The sequence below is a fragment of the Antechinus flavipes genome, chromosome 1 (assembly GCF_016432865.1).
Source record: "Antechinus flavipes isolate AdamAnt ecotype Samford, QLD, Australia chromosome 1, AdamAnt_v2, whole genome shotgun sequence".
Classification (NCBI taxonomy): domain Eukaryota; kingdom Metazoa; phylum Chordata; class Mammalia; order Dasyuromorphia; family Dasyuridae; genus Antechinus; species Antechinus flavipes.
This window is the reverse complement of record NC_067398.1, coordinates 14,673,858-14,698,058: the sequence shown is the minus strand read 5'-3', so window position 1 is coordinate 14,698,058 and position 24,201 is coordinate 14,673,858. Positions and strand designations below refer to the sequence as shown.

At 42.0% G+C, this 24,201-nt stretch overlaps 1 long non-coding RNA gene across 3 annotated transcripts; it reads left to right on the top strand.

Annotated features, from left to right (window-relative positions):
- The first annotated feature begins 1,499 nt into the window (after nucleotides 1-1,499).
- On the top strand, nucleotides 1,500-23,811 carry LOC127547679 (uncharacterized). 3 transcript variants are annotated; one of them, XR_007950254.1, is made up of 6 exons: nucleotides 1,500-1,590; nucleotides 3,490-3,619; nucleotides 7,574-7,787; nucleotides 8,081-8,285; nucleotides 13,851-14,007; nucleotides 23,439-23,811. It is a non-coding gene; the product is annotated as an uncharacterized LOC127547679 (long non-coding RNA). The 3 variants fall into 3 exon arrangements; XR_007950259.1 differs by lacking the exon at nucleotides 3,490-3,619; XR_007950261.1 differs by lacking the exon at nucleotides 7,574-7,787.
- The last annotated feature ends 390 nt before the right edge of the window (nucleotides 23,812-24,201 follow it).

Genomic DNA, 24,201 nt, shown 5'->3' with positions numbered 1-24,201 from the left:
TTTTAGAGTCTTCTCTATCTAAAGAGAAACTGGGCCACCACGTTTACCAAGTTCTTTTATCAAATTCACAGAATCTCTGAGAGTGAAGATAGCACATATGCTGTCCATTCTCATATATACCCAAATAAGAATCTTCATTCTAAAATAACGGACAAGTCATTGCCCAGTCTGGCTTGAAAACCTCCAGTAAGGAGAAACTCATTGAACAATTCTAGTTATTATGGGTTTTTTCCTGTTATCAGGAATAAATGTGACTCAGAAACTTTTTTTCCACTGCTCCTTGCTCTGTTCGCTGGAGCCAGACTAATCAAACGTAACCCCACTTTTATACACTGGGTTTCTGAGCACTGCTGTGCTCCTTCTGAGCCTTTTATTTTCCAAGTTAAACAGCTTTAAATGTATCCTCATATGTCATGGGTTTGAGGCCTTTTATACTATTCTGGTTGTTATATCTCTAGCTTATCAATGTCCATCCTACTATGTGGTACCCAGAAGTGAACACAGTACTCTAATACGGTCTGTCAGAGGACAGCAAGATGTCCACCTCCTTATTCCTTATTACTGGAATATTGGACATTGGAATTAGTCTACCCATTTCGGGGACTTTCATCAAAACATCTGTGGAGTTGTTATTTAGTGGAAAATTAATTCCACATTTCTATCAAGAGATTTCCTTGAATCCCAAGGTGATTAACACTTCCCAATACTGAAATTAATCATATTTATTGTTGGTCTTTTCAGGGCCACAGGGTCTACATAAGTGGGGAACCATTTAAAGCTCCAGTATGGAAGAAAGGGAAAATATATAGCAAAGACATTTCCAACTTTTGGCTTAATATTGATATTTTTAATGTCTGATTTAAAAAAAAAGTATTCTAGATGAGTAACTCAGTTCCAAACAAAATATTTGAATGATTTCTCTCCCCTCTTAGTTCCAGCTTTCCAAAATAGAATTACAATTTGATTTACTACAGCAATAAACTGGTTTCCCTTTCTCTAGAATTCAGAAATGATGACACACTTCCCCAGCAGAGAGAAAAGCCCCATATATCACGCTCTGCCAAAGAGCTTTGGTCCAGGACTCGGGAGCCCTGGGGTCCCAGGTACTGCATTGTCACAGAAGAAGAGCAGACGTAATCGTTGCCCCTCTTTGCCTCTGGGGAATGATGAATCAGAAACCCCAAGACACACCAGAACGGGCCAGACCCCTGATTCATCTCAGCCAGGATTCCAACTCTGGCTCCAAGGCAGCCGATAAGGAAAGATACTCAGGCCCCTCGAGGACAGCCCCAAAGAATGGCTCTTTCCCTCATTTCTCTTTGTTGAGAAATCTGGACTCAGGATCTCATTTGTTTGCTGTGCAAACCATCCACTAGCTGGTTGGGGTGGGGCATGCTGGGAACTCGGGAACTCATAGATCTTTCAATCCCCAAAGTTCTCTCCCACTATAAGACTAAAAGCAGATGTGTCCACATAAGTCCAGAACCAATATGGGGAGCCCCGGGGCCAGGGGCCACTGAGCTGCCTAAGGATGACTGAACAGGGTCAGAAACCGAGCAGATCAGAGTTTCCATTCCAGCCAGCAGGAAGGTTGGTCCATGAGTCACCACAATATGGACAAGATTGGGAAACCCAGTCAAAAAAAGATGGAAGAAAGGAAGGGAGGAAGGAAGGAAGGAAGGAAGGAGGAAGGAAGGAAGGAAGAAAGGGAGGGAGGGAGGGAGGGAGGGAGGGAGGGAGAAAGGAAGGAAGGAAGGAAGGAAAGAAGAAAGGAAGGGAGGGAGGGAGGGAGGAGGGAGGGAGAAAGGAAGGAAGGAAGGAAGGAAAGAAGAAAGGAAGGAAGGGAAAGAGGGAGGGAGAAAGAAGGAGAGAGAAGGGGATGAGGGGAGGATAAAGAGAGAGACAGGGCAGACAGAGACAGAGAAGAAGACCAAGACGGAGGCAGAGATGGAGGGAGACAAAGACAGAAAGGAACAAAAAAAGACAGAGAGAGACAGACAGAGAAAAACAGAGACAGATGGAGAGAGACAAAGACCGAAGGACAGAAAGAGAGACATGAAGGGAGATGGAAGAGAGTAGGGGGGAGAGACACACAGACATAAACGGGGAGACAGAGTGACAGCTAGACTCTATACTCATACTCTTCAGCTTGTTAAATCCCTCACCCTAGAGCTCAAGGGATAAACTTACTTATAGCCCGGTTTATGGCTCCTGTCTAGGATTTCCCCCAAAGAGTGGGAGTGAAAGACACTCAATGGACAATATGAAGCAGTCATTGGACAGGGATTATTTACTCCTACACACAAAATATAAAAGGCTCACAGCAAGCCTGAAGCAAGTGGCTTCAAACAGGATTGAGTAGCTGCTCACTACTGTTCCATGGGCTGCCCTCTCAGAAGAGCTTGGCCCCTTACAGGATACAAAGGGTTTGCATTTCCTTTTTGGGAGAGAGCAGAAAAGGAAGAAAGAAATGATTAATAATTTTTTAAAAGGAAATTACCCGTGAATATATCTTGTAAACAAAAACTAAAAAAGGAACATGCATCAAATTTTCAAACAAATTCAAAGCTGTTACTTGGACAATACAGATTTAAGGTATAAACACAAAATGTCTCATCAGAAATCCTACAAACCATTTTCCTTTCTGATGAGGTTTTAGGCCAGTGCATGAAGCCCCCAAGAGGGTCACAACGAGAGAGAGAGCCAGTCAGGAGCTATGACTTTGTTTAACTAAACGGTGTCCTCCCCTCTGGAGCCATCACAGGACGGGGAAGACTCAGGACCAACTTGGGGTTTGCCGTGTCTTACAAAACATGGGTCTTCCCCGTGTCGCCTCCCCACATGGGCAGATGCGGACCCCAAAGCTCCCATGAGACAGCCTCGATTCTGAGTACGTTCCACAAACATTTGCCACGTACCCGGCGCCGTGGCCGTCCGTGGCCAACGCCATAAAATCAGAAATAACACAGAACTCCTGCCTACCTGCCTGCCTGCTATCTACTAGAGGGTGAGATGCATCCCCAAGGAACTGTACTTTAAAGGAGAATGTGATGTGTGAGTGAAGGGAATTCCAGAGAAAAAGTGCACAAAGGTAGATTTTGAAAAAAGTTCTGTCACATCTACACGGTCACAAACTGGCTCTGAAGAGATCACATGATCTCCTCCGCCTGCTCTTTGTTGACTCTACCCATATATGTCCACACTCTCTCCATACATGTCAACAAGGAAGAACGGGGAGAACTTGTATTGTCCATACGTTTTAGGGCATATATATTCATGTGTATATTCCTATATGTACTTATATGTGTGTGTGTGTGTGTGTGTGTGTGTGTGTGTGTGTGTATGCACAGTGTGTATGTGTGTATAGAGAGAGACAGAGAGAAAAACAGAGAGAAAAAGCGCCAGGACAGAAAGAGACTCAGTAAAGCAAAAGATCCCAACACTCCTCCTCCCATTCAAATGCTAACAGCACATAAAATTTCTTGAAAGATACAACAGGGACTTTGATTATGAACATCAAATACACATCAAGCGGGCGCGCAGTGATCACAGGTGTTTGTTGCTACTGTGGAGATCGTACTAAGTCGAATCCGGATGGAAATGAGATTTTCTTCAGATGGTAAGTTCCTCCTGCTGCTTCTATTAGAAGATGACATTGTGGCCATTGTGTTCAGTCCCAGAACACTATCAAACCTCCTAAAAGGGAGCTTTAAACTCTCCGGAGAGTGTATCCAACCAGGAAAAGCCAATTGGGTGAAGGACATTTATGGTAATCACTCAAACATGTTTGGCCTAAGACAGGAAAAATCAAGTGAATGGAGAATGCCTATTGTAATAACTCAGAGGAGTTTTAAATAATTACCTGCAAACCAGTTTCTTTTCTGATGAGGTTTTAGGCCATTGCGTGACATTCCCAAGAGGGTTAAAATGAGAAACAGACAGAGACAGACAGAGACAGACAGACAGAGGCAGAGAGAGAGAGACAGAGAGAGACAGAGAGAGAGAGAGAAACAGAGAGAGACAGAGAAACAGAGACAGAGACAGAGAGAGAGAGAGACAAAGAGAGAGAGATAGAGAAACAGAGACAGAGAGAGAGAGATAGAGAAACAGAGACAGAGAGAGACAGAGACAAAGAGAGACAGACAGAGAGAGACAGAGATAGAGAGAGACAGAGACAAAGAGAGAGAGAGACAGAGAAACAGAGACAGAGAGAGACAGAGACAAAGAGAGAGAGACAGAGAGAGACAGAGATAGAGAGAGACAGAGACAAAGAGAGAGAGAGAAACAGAGACAGATCCAGAGACAAAGAGAGAGAGACAGAGAGACAAAGACAGAGAGAGACAGAGGCAGAGAGAGAGAGAGACAGAGAGAGACAGAGAGAGAAACAGAGACAGAGACAGAGAGAGACAGAGAACAAGACCAGAGAGAGAGCAAGAAAAAGCACGAGCACACCATTTAGGAAAAACCAAATGAATGATCTCACTTAAAATCATTTAAGAGAATTTGATCTAACTCCACACAGGAAAATACAAATAGATAAAGAAAGTCTGTTGTCCATACTATGACATGCAGTTGCAGGAACAATTCATGGAGTTGATCTATCAATACCATCTATCTCCCAAAAAATCTGAAATTAAACAGGAGAAGAGAGCAGAAGATTGGTTTTTGAAAATTGTTCGCTGTTTTCAATGAAATTCGCAATTCTCTCTGAAGCAAAGATCCAGTTTTTTAATATCCACATTTTTCCAATGATGAGCTAGCATGAGATTGTGCAACAATATCCAAAAGGTCAGAATCTTAAATCATCCAAAGGGCAATGATTAGGGACACACTGGGCATGATTAGGTTTCACTATGTTCCCAACCAAAAGCTACACAGAAGTGACATAAATAATATTATCAGAACGCTCTAACCAGAAAGGAACGGGCTGGTCAAACAATGAGAATTAATACTTGCAAAGCCCTTTAAAATTATCTCTTTGATACTTTCAATAACCCAATAACTTATCATTCCCCTTTATTGATAAGGAAACTGAGGCTGGGAAAAGTGAAGTGATTATCCAGGATTACATAGCTTAGTGAGCATTCAAAAATAGAACTTGAATGCTGGTCTTTCTCATTTCAACTTCGGCACTCTCACCTAGAGATCAAGGAGCAACCAACAGACAGCCCTTGTTTTCCATTAGTGTTCACCCAATACCAAAGAGATCAAGAAGACGGCGCATTGTGAAAGTAGTCAGTCTAGATCATGGACAAAAATGACCCAGGACCAGAAAGTGTGGTTGGGTTGTGCTGTTTTACAAACTGAGAAGATGCCAGAGACATCAGAGTATAAAAGCAATCTGGTCCAGACAAAGATTGATGAGAAATCTGAGGGGTCAAAATCCCTTTCAATTGGATGGCTTCAGTGTGGCAAATCGAAGAATGCTTCACGGAGGAGGTAAATCTGTGTTGAACTTTGGAAAAAGGGAAGGATCAATGGATAAATGAACTTTAATGGGGTGGTCCATTCTATCTTTAGTTGGAAGGTAACATGATCAATGTGAAATGTCAGGCTGGAGGAATCAAAAGCTGAAATCGAGGTGGCTGGTAGGACTATCATCCATCCCAGATGTGCAGATGATAGTTCTCTTAGGAAGCCTCTTACTGAAGGTGAAAGATGAGAGTGTAAAGTTGACAAAAAAAAAAAAAAAAAAAACCTCTAAGCCCTTGCCAACTGTTCCCATCACTTCCTGGTGAATAGAGGGAGGGGAAATGGAAGCAGTGGCAGATTTGGCTCAAAGATCACCCCAGACACCGACTGCAGCCTTGAAATGAAGAGAAGCTTGCCGCTTGGAACGAAAGCTATGGCAAATCCACACAACACTAAAAAGCAGAGACATCACCCTCTCACCAAAGGGCCCGGTAGACCAAGGTGTTTTTCCAGCCACAATGAACAGCTGCGAGCATTGTATTAAGAGAAATCAACACTTCTGAATTGTGGTTTAGACTTCAGGGAGTCCCTTGGACAGAAAGTAGATAGAATCAGTCAATCCTTGAAGAAATTAATTCAGAGTGTTCACCGGAGGGTCAAATGTCAATCAATGCTGAAGCTTCAATATTTCGGCCATTTAATGAGAAGATGGAAGTCATTGGAAAAGACCTTGATGCTGGGAAAGATTGAAGGCAAAAGGGAAAGGGGATAACAGAATGAGATGGAAATACTGCCATGAAAAAAATCAACATGAATTTGGACAGATTTCTTAACTGTGCTATGTCTATGATATAGAAATATAAAGTTAGGGAGAAAGCAAAATTTGGGAGGGCAGGAGGCAAGATTTCGAGTTCAGTTTTAAATACGTTGAGTTGGAGCTTAGCTATCTAGTTGGAAAAAGACTGGATTCTGGAGAGTGGAAATAGGAAATTGGGAACCATTTGCACAGAGGTCACCATTGAATCTATTGAGCAAAAACACCAAAGGAGAAAGTTGGGGGGAAGAGAAAGAAGGAGAGAACCTCAAGGATAATGTATATTTTAAGATTAGGAGGAAATTGGGGATCCAGTTGGGGATGCAGAGAAGAAGTATTCCATATGTAGAAGACTATAGTTTACTGTAGTCCAGTAGTCAAAGGAGAAGAAATGTATTACAAGGGGAGGAGGAGATTGTAGTATTGAATTTTGTAGATGGGCATCAGGAGGGTGATGATAGAAAAGCAGCGCTGAATTTTGGGTGGGAGAGTCATTCGTGACCTGGAGAGAACAGGTTCAGTTGTGGACATGGTCAGTTGCCAGGAAGGGGATTTGTAAGTGTCTGGGTCCCCTCACTCCACATAAGTCTCACTCACACAGGATCGTTTTGTCAAATTCCACTCAAAGGTCAGCTATGCTTGTTAAGATTTTTAAGGTGTCTGTTCCATTTAAATCAAGCTGGGGGGAAGAGGGGGAGAAATGGAATCTACTGAGAGAACAATCCCCTGCAAATTAAAAACACGTGCGCCCGTTCAATAGGTCAACTATGTAAAAACGTGTGATTATATCCTGTGTTTATAGGAATTTTATTCACAGACAAGGCCTGGGTTAGGGTTTTATGGATTTCCTAGTGCACAGGCTGGCTAATCCGACCAGGGCCTGGCACAATTGTTTAGTTGCTTAGCTCTTTTCTTCTAGAAAAGAGGGGGGGAAAACACTTCCATAGGTAATTTCAAGCATAAAACTAAGACAAATAAATTTGGGGGAATATCTTCATGCATATGAATGTTGGATGGTTCAAAACAAAACACAGACGGTGGCAAAAACCAAACAAGGTCACAGTAGCCCTAAGAGGACTCCTTCTGAATGCCCGGGAGAAGCAGAGAATTTATGAGTTGGGAGAGAATTCAGTGTTACCGGGTCCAAGCCCCCTATATAACCCGTTCAAAAGTGAGAACCCAACAACTTCTGCTGGAAGACCAGCAACAAGGAGCCCAGCCCCGTGAGAAGCCCATTCGTGCCCCTTTGGGACAGCTTGGATGGGGAGGGCCTGCAGCCTAATCCCGCCTCTGCCTGTCAGTCCTCCAACAAACGGTGATCATCCCACCTGTGTCTTCTTTCTCCAGCCGGTCTTCAGGCAACCCGAGCTCCAGGCATTTACCGTCCGGGTATTTGTGAGTCATGAGCATGGACTGAATGGCCGTCCCTTCTTGCTCGAGAGTTGGGATCCGATGTGCGTCCCACCTAAGTCACTTTTTCTCCCTGTATCTCAATTTTCCCCTCTGCACAATGAAGGAGTTGGACCAGACGGCGTTCGTGGTATCCCGGGGCAGCTAGGTGGTAAGCGGATAGATCCCTGGGTCTGGACTGAAGAAGACCCGAGTTCAATCTCAAATATTAGCTGCGTGATACGAGGAAACGGATAGCTCAGTTTCCTTATCTGTAAAATGGGGGTCCCCAGGTCTGGTCTTAGGGACAGGGGGACTATTATTCCAAAGTCTTGGGAGCCATCTTCATCCTGTTTTAAGATCACCCACTTACGGGCTGCGTGGCACTGGGCAAATCCCTTAGTCTCCCTCTAGCTTTGGTCTCCTCATCTGTAAAAAGTCCTCAAACTCTCCTTTTGATCCTAGGTTACCCATAATGCATGCTGAGTCCATGGAGGTCACTGGCCGGCCCTGGGAGGCCACCAAAGTATTGTGGTAAAGCCTCTAATACAATGGCCCATCTGTGAATGGACTAGAAAAGTACCACTTCCGATGGCCAAGCGTCCAGCCTCAGCGTCCCAAGGCCTCCCGAGCAGCTGCCCGGAGAACGCTATGTGCGTTATTCCAAAAGGTAACAAGTAACAGGTAGAATTTACACGGCACTTTAAGACTTGCATAGCACTTTAACTATATCTCTTTGTACAAAACAAAACCACAGGCATGGACACCCATTCCTTTCTAAAGGTACTTCTCCCTCCCCCATGAAACAGAGTATTCCACTTCTGGGTAGCTCTAATTGAGGAAGTTTAAGTGAGGTCCAAATCGTACCTCAGACACTCACTAGCTATGTTTCTGTGGACAAATCACTTGCCCCTGTTTACCTCAGTTTCCTCAACTGTAAAATGAGCAGGAGAAAGAAATAGCAAACCAACCCCAAGTGGAAGTACCAAGATAAAAAAAACTGGACATAAGAGAAATGACGAAATAACAAAAATTATGAAAAAGTTTCTATTTCCACTGAATCTCAGTCTACCTCTCTGCAACCTCTCCCCCTTTCCATTTACTGGGAACACATGGCACAGAATGGATCCCTCTGTTACGTGACAGACCTTCAATAATTGACAACATCACGGGGGACCCTAGGCTTCTGTTTGGGGAGGAGACTTTAGGGAGTTTTTAACAGGTGAGGAAACTAAGGTGAAAGATCACAAAGTAGGGAAAGGCAGATTTGAGAGGACTCGATAAATAATAATAGCTAGTATCTATTCAGCACTTTTAGGTTTGCAAAGCATTTTCCCGTTATCTCGTTTGATATGATGGATGGGAGCACGGCGATATTTCAGGAATTCAGCTGATCACCCCTTGACCCGGCCACGCTGGGTCCTTTTGGGGTATGGAACTACAGAGCAGATAATGCTTCCCTGGGAACTGCTTGTTTCCTCGCCTGAATCTTGGAACTGTTTATTTTTGTAGTGCTATACAACAAACTGATGGAAAATGTCACCTGACTCCTTTATCTGTTAAACAAACATTAGAAACAGCGATTTGGCAAGAGGCTGGCCTATTGTTCTCCCATCTATCAAGTTGCCATATTATTTATCAATGGGAACGCAAGTTTCCAAATCACACAGCCAAACTCGGAAGACAAGTCACTGATGTAAATCATCCCATTAAAAGCAACAAGGCTGACCCCTTCCTTGACACTTAGATATTTAATCTGTAAATTATTTCGCTTGCAATATTCCCCTTTTTTTCCAGCACCATATCTAAACCGTCAATTCCCAGGGTTTAAACAGCAAAGTAGCATTTTCCATTTCCTTCTCTATTTCCATTATGGTTTGTAGGTGGCAACCCTCAGGACAAACAGGCAGAATTGGGTTTTCCCATGTGCCCTTGCAGAGTTTCAGGAACCCGGGTATACGGGCTCCCTCAGCCCACAAATTTGTTAATCCCTAGAAAAGAAACTCAGCAACTAAGTGTTCTAGCATATAGAGCAGTTATCGAATGATCTTTTTCTGTGAATCCCTGGAATTTTGTGAAGGGCTTGGAACATTTAAATGCTTTTCAGGAAAAGTAAAAAAGAGCAACTTTTTGTGATAGCAAAGAACTGGGGAAAAGAAAGATCCAGGTCCATCTGAATTGCACTTTAAGAAATGATGATTCCTTCAGAGAACTATGGGAAGCCTTCTATGAACCCACGCAAAGGTAAGTAAAAATAGAGCCAAAACACAAACTGTCCATAAAGAGCACAAGACCAGACCAGACCTGAAAACTGCAATAACCAAGTGTTGTCGTTAAGCGAGAAAATGTACCTTTTCCCTTTCTTGACAGAAGTGGATTGTGGGTAGGGAACATCACATTTCCCAATATTTTCTATTGATAGATGAGTTTTGCTGAGGTGCTCTTTTAATTCTTCCTTTTTTAATCTTTACAATGAATGACTCACTAGGTAGGGGAAGATGTATATGGAAATGTAGATAGTGTGTGAACAAAATATGTGAATAAAACTATTTTTAAAAAGAAAACGAATATGAGAGAATGGATCAGGAAGCGGTGTAGAGATTAGGGAGGTGAGTCAGAGGGTGAGAAAGCCTGCCCGTGACTCAGTGTAGCAATGTCAGGAAGAGCAGCTGGAGCCGACAGTGCTCTCTGGTCTGAAGGACCCCAGAAGGGTAGGGATGGGGCACCCCTCTGGTGAGAGCAGCCAAAGGCACCACTCTGGGACCGCTGCCTTCCCCAGCTTCTGGAGCAGCAGTGCCATTGGATTAGCACATTCTTACACCACTGCAGCCAGTTCAGGAGCCCCCCACCCTGGGATAAGGATGGGGAGCGAGGCCGGAGCATCAGAGCTGACATATGAGCGAGTCTCTGTCACCTGGCTTTCCAGGCCCTTCGAAGTCTGGCTCCAAACTAGAGTTTCCAGCTTTAAATCACATTAATCCTTTCGTGAACTCCATGTTCCAGCCAGACTGGATCTTGCTGTTCCTTAGACTCAGCATGCAATCTCCCACCTTTGTGTCCTCATGAGGCTGCTTCTCCTGCCTAGAAAGCACCCCCTTCTCCTCTCCACCTTTCAGTATATTTTTTTTTCCTTCAAGGCTCAGCTCGGGGACTCCATTTAATTGTCCTACAACTCTGGCTACCGGGGCTCTCTCTCTCTTGAAAGACTCTTACAGTATTTTGTATAGATCTACTCTTGATCGCATCACTATCTATCTTGCTGCACATTTATCTATATCCCTTCTAATAGAATTTAAATTTCCTCACAAGGCAACTATGGTATTTTTTTTAAGAAATCATTGTATCTACTTATTGCTTTGCACATAAAAATGTTGATTTAATAAATGTTTATCTAATGGATGAATGGATCGATGGATGGATAAATGACTTCTGGAGAATTTAAATGGCACAAAATAAGAGATCAGATGGTTGTAGGTACCACTGAAAAGTTTCTAGCGGTAAGAGAAAGTGTGGTATGGTGATTGGGTCCTGGATATGGAATCAAGAAGACCTGATTTTAAGTCTCAAATCAGATACTTACTAATTGAAGAACCCTGGAAAAGTCATTTGCCCTCTAGAGATTAGTTTCCTCATCTTTAAAATGACTGAGTTGTACCAACAAGATGGAGGACTAGATATTTTCTGTAATCTTCACAATCTCACAAAATAAGAACCAGAGATGAACCAGAGATAAAGCATCTGCCTCCTATACCCTAGGTAAAAACTGAGAAACCAAAATTTTAAAAAAGTCCATGGATTTACAATGGAGAAAGCTAATCATGATCCCCTAAAATATTCAGCATCCCCTTGTCCATCATTCATAACAATCTAGCAACTGCACTGCTTTATAAGCCAACCCTTGTGCTTGCAATGGACCTCAGTTTTATACCCTAACCATTGCTCCATCTTCCCCACTATTCCTGGGAGATCTCCAAACCCCAAATAGCTAATGCTTAGACTGTACAATATCAGCATAGCAACATTCTACGCCACTCAGCCAGAAAAGAATGGGGAAAATGGGGAACAGAACACAGGGCTGTGAATGTGTCTCATTCCACTAAGTCCGAGGGAAAGTGCACAGCATCCAACTAAGGCCCATAAGTCACCTGGGAGAGAGATTTAGGCTCTTTAACAATCATGAATTGTTCAATGTGAGGCAGCCAAGACTTATTGAAATCTATTCCCAAGAAAAATTGCCATCAAAGGGGCAGGAGTTAGAAAGTGAACAATAGGAGGAAATAAAGAAAAAAGAATTAAATTACCAAAGCTCTTAGGAGGAATAAAACTCAATTAAAGACCTTGAGCATAAATAGATAATACAACAGGAATGAACCAGGTCAAAAGAGGTTAGATATTTATAATTAAGTAATGTAAGATAAAAGAAAATAAAATCAATACCTGATGAAGTAGAGAACTGTGGATTCTCAAAAGAACATAGAAGTACTTCAGGATTTTCTTGAATGACCTAAAAGAGAAATAAAAATTGTCAGAGCAAAATTTATAGCCTGCACAGTAAAAATAATTGATAGAAAATAAAAACTTGAATCAACAATGGCAAGTCTCAAAAGAAACAAGAAATAAGAGAGGACAACTGATTGGGGAAAAATACGGAGAAGAGAAGGATAATCAGGGAGAACAAAAAAGCAACAACATTAAAAGAAAACTCGGTTGCCATACATGTAGACCTATTTACATAAAAGGCCAGATGTATAGGTTTTTTCAAAGAAGGCAAGTCAAAAAACATGAACACCATAATGCAAGAAATAATAGAAGAAAACTTGCCATAATTTTTAAACACAGAAAGCAAAGAGTGCATCCAAAGAATCCACAGAGTTACTCCAGAAGGAAAAACAAACATATGCTTAAAACTCCATTGTATATGACTAGTCTACAAAAATGCAAGAATAATGTGCTTTGAAAAGCAAAGAAGTTCAAAATGCAAACCAACGTGACCTACTCTGAAAATCTGAATCTAACCATAAATGAAAAAGAGATATGCATTCAATTTTTAAAATAAGCATCCAAATCATTCCTAGAGAGGAAACCAGACCTGAAGAAATTATTGGCTTCTGAAATAGTCAAGACAACAGAAGTAAAAGAAGTACAAGAAGGATAAGCAAATACAGTGACCAAAAAACCTAAAACAATATCAGAGAGACCACTAAGAAGTTTCTTAAAGCATATGAAAAAACAAGGGTGAAGTGAAAAGTCAAATAGAAGCCATATTATAAAATATCATGGACTAAACCTCACAACACCCCCTCTTAAAGGTGAATCAATGTTTTTATGGGATTAACTGACAAGTGAAAGAATGTATAAAAGAGAGAAAGAGAGGAATAAAATAGAGCAGAATATATGATGTAACCTAATCGATTCAAAAACTAAAAATAAAAGTAAAATAACTTATATAATCTCTCAGGAAGAAAAGAACCTACAGGATAATGAGTGAGGAGACAAAGGAGGGGATTGAAAAAAGAGGAAAGAAAAGGCAAAATCTTGTTTCAAATGAGTGAGTACCGATGATGAATGTTCTTGGGAGATATTCAATAAGGGGAAATAAGGACTTTACAATAGGCATTTCTAAGGACCAAATCCCTTTGTAAAAAGTTTTAAAATGGATAAAGGTTTGTTTTTTATAGGTAAAGATTAAAAAAGGATTTGAAGTTAAAGAAAAGATCAAAGGAAGGGCAAAGGTAAAAAAAAAAAAATTGGTTTGAGCCCAAGAAAGATCTGGGTTTGAGTTTTATCTCTTCAACCTTTGGGAGCGATAAAATGAGCCCATCAAAGTTGAGGCTTCAGTGTTCATTCCACTGTTTCTGGGCTCTGACTGACTGGAACTAGATCTCTGACCAATCATTTCCAGTCTTGGAACCTCAGTGTCCTCTCTTACTAAGGGGTTAAACTAGATGCACTAAGCACTAGACTCTGAGCATGGAATCAGGAAGATGAGTTCGAATCCAGACTCAAACTTACTAACTGAACAACCCTGGACAAGTCACTTAATTTGCTTCAGCTTCCCTATCTTTAAAATGGGAATAATAATAGCACCCACCTCCCAGAGCTGATGTAAGGATCAAATGTCATAATGTATCATAAAGTGCTTAACACGGCACCGGGCACATAGTAGGCACTATGTCAATGTTCAAATATTATTGTGGTGGTGGTGACAATTATTATTATATTATTTCTCATGTAGATTCATCAATCAACAAACATTAACTGAGTACCTACTCTGTGCTAGACATGGTGCTGAAGAAACAAAGACATATGTGAAAGAAGCCCTCGTTACAAAAAGCTTATTTTCTTTGGGAGAATGGCAAGACCCCAGGATATGACGTGCACCGATGATTCAAGTAAGCAAGTTACACAGCAGCTATTGTACTAGCTTCTAGGAATACAAGGGGAAAAGATTGAAAAAAGAAAAGAAAAAGAAAAAAGCAAGCTTCCCTGAGAAGCAAAGTCCTATTGGGAGAGAAAACACAGACATATAAAAGTATACATAAGGAGCCTAGCTCTAAATTCCTACAGTTCCCAAGAAGGTCTAGAGTATATGAATAAGGTAAATGTCTATTCATTCCAAAGCTGCTCAGAGAGAATGAGACACGATGGATAGCATTATACAGCTTCTCTCTCTAAATTACATATGGGATGCATCCAAGGAAATTATAGTCCCTTGACTAACACTTCAATTTCAAAAGAAATGAGGCCATCCTTTTAGGATCAAAAAGAAGATCACTTCATTATCAAGTTTTAATTCTAAAACATTTTGACTTTTGCTTCTTCTGGAGGATTCTTCCATCCCTTTGACTTCTTCCCACCCCTCCAAGGGACTCTTCATGCACTCTCCATTTCACTGAAACAAGCCTTACTTGCTTTACATAATATTCCAATCCCACCTCCATGCATTTGCTCAGAATTTGAGGCAATTTGCCTCCACCACTCCATCTTATAAAATCCGTAATCTCCTTCAAAGCTCAGTTGAGGAAGTATTTCCCAATTCTCCCAGTTGCTATTAAACTCTAGTTTGTGAATCTAATTTTTGTATTTTACATTTATTTATCTTCATATTTTTTCCCATTATACAATAGAAGTTCCTTTGGGTTGCGGAATATTTCTTTTTTGTTGCGCTATCCTTAGGGCCTAACAAAATTCCTGCCACATAGTAGGTGCTTAGTAAATGCTCCAACTCTAGCCCTAACCTTTATTCTAACCCTTCTCCTCGGATGCTTGCTGGATTTATCTCTGTACATGTTATTCTCTCCCAGTCTTCTCTACCCCCTCACGGAATGGGATCTCCTTAAGGGCATGAACATTTTAACTTTGTCTTTCTTTCTCTTCAGTCCCTAACACAACTCCCAGCCTTTAGCTGACTCTCTACAAATGCTGGCTGAATGGATGGATGGATGTTTGTAGGTGTCTGGAGTGCCCAGGCTCTCATTGTCAAGCTTTTCCAAGGAGTCTCTGCCCCATTTCTCAGTCACCAACCTTGGGGAACCAAATCCTCAGCATCATGTACATCCATATTCTTCTCCCTCATCCCAAATCTTTCTACAATGGATAAAAGGAATATTGCCGGCATCACTTCACAAAGGCTTGGATGGAGCCCAAGTTGGCGTGGATCTCTCGGCCTGCTGGGTGAGACCTGAGCCTCATTTCACCTTCAGAATGAGGTTATAAATCACCCTTCCATCCCTAAGAGGCTGCTCCCCCACTGTTTATTCCTCCAAACCCCCAGCGCCTCCAGGGGTTCATGCCCTCTCCCACATCATGCGGCTGTAGGATCTGAAGGAGAGGGCTCTGCAAATTGATCTAGTTTCTGAAAGGTCTTCCCAGTTCTTTTTTTTTTTTTTGTTACATGTCATTCTGGAGGTCCTTGTTATTTAGTGCCTCCTTTGGTATCATGTCCCTTTCAAGATTCAGGCATCCCAGATTCTCAGGCTCTTGGGACTGATGATTTGCAGAGCACAAAGTGGAATAAATTCAAGCCAAATCCCAGGGGTCACATGAAGCCTTCACACATACATGGAACAGTTCTGAGGGTCAGGAGATAGGCTGCTCACACAGACCAGCTGCTGTTCACTGAGGAATATGAGGTGGGAAGAATCCGCCGCTCCTGCTGAGAGAAACAGCAGCCAGATGAGGAGAGAAGAGCTAGCCCCCGGACCATCTTGATCTAGGATGACCGCAGAAAATGACAGCGAGATTCTAGCAGAAATAGCAAGCTGTACCCAGAGAATTGCAGTTCCATGTGCAATCATTTTTTTGCAGTTATAGAAATGCTTATTTAATTCCATCAATTAAAATAAACTAAACAAATAGGAGGAAAAAGATCCTAGGAGGGCCTTGATTGAAATGGAAGGTGATAGTGGAGTGATTTCAAATGCCTAAATGAGCTGCCATCCCATGCAGTATGATACAGGACAGACTTCTGAAGCGTTTTATGGGGCTGTCCCTCCATCCTCAGAGACCTGAAGGAGCTCCCTGAGCAGCAGCCTTGGGCACTTGGGTATGGTCTTTGGAGTCGGACTATGATGGACCCAGATATTTCATGGAATCTCTTTCAGGAGGCTACAGGACTCCTCATAATCATGGGGAGATATGACGGAAGGATTCTCTCCTGAGAAAGCTTCTATGTACTGACATAATTTACTCAAACAAAAGATAGTGTGCCCAGAAAAGAAGGGGACAGGAAGGGAAAAGACATGAAAGTTGAAGGAGAGACAACAGAGGAGGAGGGAGAAAAGAGTGGAGGGGAATTAAAAGGGAAGAAAGTGCTAATTATATATTAATTTGGAGAGGAAGAAAAAACTCAGAGTTTGAGTCCTGTCGCTTACTGCCTATATGACTTTGGACAAGAAATTTTAGTTCTCTAGGTCTCACCTTGTCAATAGAATAAGAAGGATGGACTCAATAAGTCCATTTAATTCAACAAGCATTGACGAAGCTGTTACTTGTGGGTACTACTTGAAGCTACTACTGTGTGCTAGGTAGCACTGTGCAGTGGACAGAGAGATGGGAAGAACTGAGTGTAAGTCTCACCTCTGAAACTCAGAGTGATTCTGGATCATCCACACGTAAACTCTCAAGGCTCTAATCAATTCTCCAATTCAATAAATTGCAATTGTTGAATTGTTTTTCAGTCATGTCTGACTCTTCATGATCCCCCTTGGGTTTTTAGGACAGGGATACTGGAAGACTGCCATTCCTTTCTCCAGCTCATTTGACAGAAGAGACAAATAGGGTCAGGTGACTTGCTCAGGGTCACACAAATAGTGATTCTCTAATTGGATTTGAAACTAGGTGGATGAATCCTCTTGACTCCAGGCCCAGATATTCACTATACTACCTCGCTGCCCCGAATGAATAACACAGAGGGTATCAACTGGCAATGGTAGAAGGGGTTTCTCCCTCTGCACTTTCCTCCATACACGAAACCCTAAGTTCAGTTCACAACCCTGAGGCCCTTGACATGCATTTATAAAGATGACAACATCTCTGCACTTGCAGCTCTAAATCTGTGATATAATCAGCTGAGCTACAAGAAGAGTGAGAGAAAATCCACTAAGATTTAACAAGAAAAAGGCAGAAGTGGTTCAGTGGCAATAGGAAGACATGAGGGCCGAGGAGCATCGTTGTAAAAGCAAGATTTGGCTCCCAAAGCTGGTGAGGAGACTCAAAATGGAAAAGATACACACATACATACATACATACATACATACATAAAGAGAGAGAGAGAGAGAGAGAGAGAGAGAGAGAGAGAGAGAGAGAATTGATAGATAGAGATCACAAAGAGTCAGATATGATTGAAACTACTAAAGAGCTTCTAGATATAAAAGGGGAAATTAGGAGAGATTACAAAAGCAATTATTAAAAGATTTACCAAAAAAAATCTAAAAGATTATCAAAGCACCTATGTATATGGGCAGCTTGGGCATCTCAGCAGATGGCGAGTTCCCAGTGGACAAAAATCTTCAAGCAGAGACTGGATATCCACCTCGCAAGGGATCGAGTCTTCGGGGATGGATGGAAAACCTCAGTCCTTGACTTACTCAAAGCACATAGTAGGTGATTTATGTTTGACTGATTAATTGATGGCCTCAAGGTCTCCTCCAGCTGTGAGATCTGCTGAAGTTCTTAGGAATGGCTCCCATTTGATCCTGGTAAAAATCAGCTCATTATATCTAAGCTACAAAAATCTGAGCCAGAGGCTGAAAGGAGGATCCTTCCTGGATAAAGAATTGTACTTGTTACTGATTGCTTCCTGACTCACATCTCCCCCCTTCTCTTGTCACCTCTTTTGAAGGGATTCCATGGCCTGCCTCAGGAGCCTGTTCTGTGGCCCAGTAATCCCTGCTATTAGAACACTAGCTCTATCTGCCTTAATCTCTTAGCTGCTCCAGGAGTCCTCCAGAGCTGGGCCACAGCCAGGGCCGAAGCCTGGGGACTTCATTTCCTCCTCACAGCTTTATGTTCAGGACAGCTCTAGTTCACACACAATGGAGAAGCCCTTCCCCTGAACAGGTGCTTCTGTCTCTTCAGCCAGGAGGAGCAGAGCTCCGTCTGGACCATGGGACCTCGGGACCTCGTGCCCTCGGCCCACACAGGACGAGCAGAAATGACCCAATCAGCCCCACTCGGTAGAGTTTGTAAGCTTTCACTAAGTTCACACTATATGATAAGTCCTAAAAATACAAAATACGGTCCCAGCCCTCACAAATCTCACAGCTGAACTGAGAGGGGCAACAATACAATCACCTATAAGTGCCTAGGTAAGTGTGCTGGTTTTTGTGCTGGGTTCTGGGTTTACCAAAAGAAAGAGAAAAACTGTTCTCATAGAGGAGACGATCTAATGGGAGAAGACAAAGGAGGCTGAAGGAAGGCACCCATCCAGGAGTTGAGGGGCTGCCATCTATTAAACTTTGCTCCTACTCTCTGACTTGCCTGGCTTTTTCCTCTTCACACATCTTCCCAGTGACCCTTTGATGACTGTGGTTGCCGCCTGTTCTGCCCACCATGAACCTCTCTCTTGCCCAGAGATCAAGACCTCTGGCAACCTCAGCTTTAATTCTACTGGGACAAAAGAGATCTTAAAGGAGGGAAAGGGACCCCCATGTGCAAAAATGTTTGTGGCGGTCCTTTTGGTAGTGGCAAGAAACTGGAAACTGAGTGGATGCCCATCAGGTGGAGAATGGCTGAATAATTTATGGTATATGAATGTTATAGAATATTATTGTTCTGTAAGAAATGACCAGCAGAATGATTCCAGAGATCCCTAGAGAGACTTACATGAACTGATGCTGAGTGAAATGAGCAGAACCAGGGGATCACTATACATGGCAACAACAAGACTATACGATGATCAATACTGAAGGATGTGGCTCTTCTCAACAATGAGATGATTCAGACCAGTTCCCATTGTTCAGGATGAAGAAAGCCATCTCCACCCAGAGAGAACCATGGGAACAGTGTGGAACACAACATAGCATTCTCACGCTCTCTGTTACTGTTTGCTTGCATTTTGTTTTCTTTCTCAGTTTTTCTTTTTCTTCCTTCCTGATCTGATTTTTCTTATACAGCAAGATAACTGTATGAATATGTCTACATATATTGGATTTAACATTTTTTACATATTAAACATGTATTGGACTACCTGCCATCTAGGGAGGGGGTAAGGAAGGAAAAATTTGGAACAGAAAGTTTTGCAAGGGTCAATGTTGAAAAATTCCCCATGCATATATTTTGTAATAAAAAGCTTTAATAAAAAATAAATAAATTTTAAAAAATAATAATTCTACTGAGACATAAGATAATACATGACTTATAACCACAGAAGTATACTTATGTTAAAAAAAATGGGCCTTCATTTCAGATAGTGGCTTATTTTCATCCAAAGTACTGACTGCTCTCTCAAAGGCAAAAATAATACAACCTGTTCTTTCTCCATATGGAAATATTACAGATAATATCCTACCCATTGTTACAGATGAGCAAAGTGGGGCTCATAGAAGTTACATAATTTATTCAGAGTCACATAGTCCAGAAGTACAAGAGACAGGATTTGAACTTGGGCCTTCCTGCCTCCTATTCCAACACTCTTGCACAAGTTGAACAAATGCTCAGAAGTCACCTGGCTCACCTCCCTCACTTTACAAATGAGGAACCTGAGGGATAGGAAGGTTACATGGCTGGATCAAAGTCACACGGGACTGAGAAAAGTGGGATTGAAATCCCATGGTTTCATGATCACGGTCTTCCCACTGGGTACAGACTATTCCATTCTCCCTTTACTTCTTTTCCTTTTGGACCCAAGTAAAAATCACCTCCCCCTCTGGTCTGGCTCTGGGATGATGCTGCCTGGATTCTTGTTTTCAACTGGGGGCACTTCATGACCAGAGGCTGAATCATTGGAGGGAGTTCAGAGGAACACAATAACAGCAATAATGAAGTGACTGGGCTGGGGAGGGCGGCAGGAGAACTGCCTCACTCTAAAAAAGGACAACTGGAAATTGTTGTTGCTCATAAATTGTTCCCTTCTTTCCAGTCCCTTTTTCCATCTCACAGAAAAAGCAAACTATCAATAAGCCTCCTTATGACTAGGTCCCCTAATAATGATTATTAACGCTTGGTAACAGCTCAGGTTGGAGAATACAGATATTGATAACAGTTCTTTAAAGAATTCTCCATTACCTAAAGCTTCATAAGCCAGAGGAGTATAATGGGAGTGAGCTCCCTGACTGGGGTGAAATGCAAATCAGAACCACTGCAACCAAGTCACATATTCAATTTCTTCCCATTTTTATTCTTGTTTTCCTTCTCCTTTCCTCCTCCACTTCCTTCTACTTCTCTCTCTTTAGAGGTCAGGAGACACATTTTACCCTTTCCCCTTTTCTGCTCTTTCCCAGACACCTGGACTTCTGGGTTCCAGTTGAACTGGAAATAAACTGTGCTTGCAATCTTTCAAGGAAGCCTGGTTTCTCTAACTCCTTAAGGGTCTTAAACTTGCATCTGGGAGGAAGTGTGGCTTAATGGTTCCAATGGCCAGGAACCAAGAATGGGGGCGGAAGGTCCCCAGATCTGTTCCCTTCTATTGCCTGGGATGCTGGTGAGACTATGGATAACTTTACAGAACCTAGCTGAATCCCAGATTCTACTTCTTGAAAAGTGTTAAGATTTGAGCATTAAACCGACTCCCCAACTACGGAGATTGAATGGAAATTGAAAATTGGACAAAAAGCTTGAACTGTGTGACCATGAGTGGAATCCTGATCTGAGTTATCGGAGGCAAACATGGCACACATCTCTGGCACCTTGGCCGTTCCCCATGGCCAGAGGGAACCCATGATCTTGCCACCTGGGACCAGAGTTTCTTTTGCACTCAAGGCATCTTGATTCAACTTCTCTGTCTACACAGTCACTGACCATTTCCTTTGATGTTAACCAATCAGCTGCGGGCTTATACTCCAGCTGTCCGAACTAGAGTTCAGTAGAGACACAGACCAAAGAGAGGAGAATCGCTCCTATCCAGACCGACTTCTTTAATATAACCCCATTGTTCCTCCTTAGGAAGGTGGCAATGTACCAAAGGGGACAAATATTGCAATAAGACCAGGATAAACCACTTGGTAAAGCGTGGTGGGGAGGGACACTCCTCGGACACCCAAACCAGGCTGTATGTGCCCAGTGGTGAGGCGTCGATGTCATTCCTTATGATTTATGACTTGGGGCTATAGATTATCTCGGCTGGGCCGGGAGCGGATTCTTGGCTTGGTAATTTAACTCACCGGATGCATTGTGTGAGAGTCTCTGGTCTTGTTTCTCAATTTGTCAGCTGTAAAGGGAGTCCCCACGGTTCTCTTTCAGACCTAGCTTTGTTTATATAGTGCAGCAATAATCCATCACATGTGGCCCAAATCTCCAAATTCATTTTTATGCCAATGATATTACTCGCGTATAAGACTGGCTAATGGGTTTCTCTTTTAATTTTGACTTTACAGCTTTGGTTCCAAAGCCACAAAAGGCCTTTTGTTTGGGGTATCATTAAAAAAAAGGAAAAAGTACATGACAGTTTTCAGAATGACCTCCATTTAAGAAGAAAAAAGGCTCCATTGGTCTTGGCCTCCATCGGAGATGGAGTCCCATTATAGCAGTTACGGTCATTACAGCATCACATTATCTCCCTTGAAAACGCCACTAAGTGCTGTATGTTGTTTTTAAAACTGTTGTTATTTCAGTTTTGAAAGCTTGGGGGAACGGTCGAATCCCTCCCCCCACCAGCTTTTGCACTAAAGGGCTGGATTTTATCAGTCACTCCGAGAATCCTTTGAGGATGCCCTTCCTTCATTATTCAGGGCACAACAGCCATTGGGATAATCTAATTCTAGCCCAAACTAGCCAGCGCTAGAATATTTATTCTTTTAATTTGGGAAGGAGTTGCTTTCAAAGGCTTCCATTGAAATCGAATCCCAGCGATTCATAGAAAACAGCTTGTCCCCTGCCTCGTGGCACTTGTAGCTAAGAACAGTTAGCAAGGGGGGAAAAGGGGGAAAACTTAATTACTGGCCAGGGGGATGGGGAGCAGGCAATCTCCAGTACTGAAGACTGCCATCGGGGAAGGCTTTTTGCATTAAAATCCACACCTTTTAGAACAAAGATTTACTCTGTGACTTGACACTAAGAAAATTCAAGGAAATCGGTGAAATAAATGGCGCCACAGTTCACTTGAAACCAAATAGAAAGATAATAACAACACTATTGATGGTAGTGGGGGAGGGGAGAGGGGATGAGAGCCAGCGTGTCTAGAATGTTTTGAGAGTTACAAAGTACATATATAAAATATATCAAATGATCTAAACATAAGTATATGTGTATATGTATGTGGGTACAGATATATTTCTATATAATCTGATCTTTACAACAATCCTGAGATGGGTGCTATTATTTTCGTGATTTTATGTAGATTTTATGGATATATAGATTTATTTAAGCAGTCTAAGGGGAGGGAGGGGAAATGAATCAGCCCGAGTCACATCGCTAGTAAGTGACTTAGGATTTAAATTCAGCTCTTCATGATGACATCTTATATTCGATCTACTATGTCATCTACATAGCACAAGGGGTGGGGGGGGAAGGTTAAGGGCTACTACATATGTTCAGAGCTTTAGAGCTGGAAAGGGCCCTTAGAGGCTAACAAACATATGGCCAAGGAATACACTCGGAGATTTCCCCCATCAATCCCCCAGTTTGACTCTGGTCAAATACTTCTGGGACTAAGGAACTCCCTACCTCTCAAGGAATCCATCCTGCATTGAGGTAGCTCAGGGCATAGAATCCTGGACTTTGGTCATGGGAGATCTAGTCTAAACTGTTCATTTTACCAATAAGGAAACTGAGGCCGAAGACCAGGGTTCGAATCTCATCATAAGATCATAAAATAATAGGATTATAGATTTCAAACTGGAAGGAATCTTAGGGGCCATCGAGTCCAATGTCCGACAGATGAGGAAACTGAGGGCCCCCTCAAAAAAGTGTCTTTCCCAGGATCACACAGCAAGCAATTATCCAAGTTGGAATTTGTTCCTGGGTTTTCCTGACTCCAAATGCGGGGCTCTGCTCATTACACCACATAGTCTCTTCGAACCTTTCCAATAAGCAAATTCTTCATCCATAAATGGGAATAGCAGCAGCCCTGTTTCTCACGTGATTGTTTTGAAAATCAAGTGAGGTAGTGTATATAAGATATAGGAGATGAATCTAAATATGAGATATTTTCTTTATTCTGTCATAGGTTGCAGTCTATGTCAACAGAGAGAACTCCGATACCGGAAGCTCCTCGTGTCAATAAAATTGCAGATACTTCACATATTCATGGTCAGAAATTTACATGCATCCTTATTAAATTTCACTGTACTACATCTGGTCCATCGTACTCTCCTGTCAAGATCATTTTAGATGTTTGATGTTATTTTCAAAATCCCAAATTTGAAAAGCATGTTAGCTCTGCTTTCAGCCAAGTCACTGACAAAAAAAAAAAAAAAAAAAAAAGACAGGAAAGGGGCCCTAGGGCATTCCAGTAAATACCTCCCTACAGACTGACAATGGTATATTAATAACCACTTGTTGGCTTTAATCATTCAGTTATTAAACCAGTAACTAGACAATCGCAGCCTCCATTTTCTCTTCTTAGTCATAAGACTTTTTTTTTCTTTTTTCGGTTCTTTTCTTTTTTTTTCCCTGAGGCAATTGGGGTTAAATGACTTGCCCAGGGTCACACAGCTAGAAAGGAGAGCTTTTTTCCAATCACTTTCTGCCCATAACACGCCCTGGTCTAGCGTTCTGGGACAGGTGTCAAACAAGGAAGGTACTTGATGAATTCAGGCTGACTCTCCTCGGTCACTACTTCCCTTCCAAAGAGTTTCCATCTCATTAATAATACATCTTAAAATTTTCTCTGAAATGGACTAAATTTGCTGGCATATTGTTTGAGAAAGCTATTCTAGTTCCTTTTCCTGAAATAGCTGGAATTTCTACAAAACTTAAAAGTTTGCAAA